Source organism: Penaeus japonicus, unplaced genomic scaffold, assembly GCF_977035675.1.
Source record: "Penaeus japonicus unplaced genomic scaffold, GWHDUDI00000001_assembly GWHDUDI00000013, whole genome shotgun sequence".
In the NCBI taxonomy this organism is placed as follows: Eukaryota; Metazoa; Arthropoda; class Malacostraca; order Decapoda; family Penaeidae; genus Penaeus; species Penaeus japonicus.
The window spans coordinates 6,917,857-6,918,320 of NW_028234415.1; positions in this window are offsets into that span (position 1 = coordinate 6,917,857).

The window sequence follows — 464 nt, forward strand, 5'->3', positions numbered from 1 at the left end:
ATAAGGCGCCGTAGAGATCTATTACCCGAGAGTTCTCAAAAAGAACGTCTTCTCGGTATAGTTTCATCGAATTATAAAAGAAAAAATCCTTTTGTAAAGTGGTGCCGTAAAGAAGCCTCTGGTGAGAGCGCTTGTGAAGGACGAGACGCCGGGTAGAGATTGCCTATAAAAAAGTCATCAGAAGCGGTACTGTGAAGGCGGCTTAATTCCTTGCCGTAAAATGATGTAAACTTGATTAAGTGCTTTTACCTTTTTTTTTTTTTCTTCTTTTTTTTGTGTGTGTGTGATATCGTTTATAAGGGTATTTATATATTCTTTGTTTTTTTTTTTTTAGCGTTATTATCATCTGATTTATTATCATCATATCATTTGTCTTTACTTATTCTGAGGGAATTTTGTCGACTAACATACATACATGCATACATACGTACATAAATGTCACATTCCATATCTTATCAAAATTC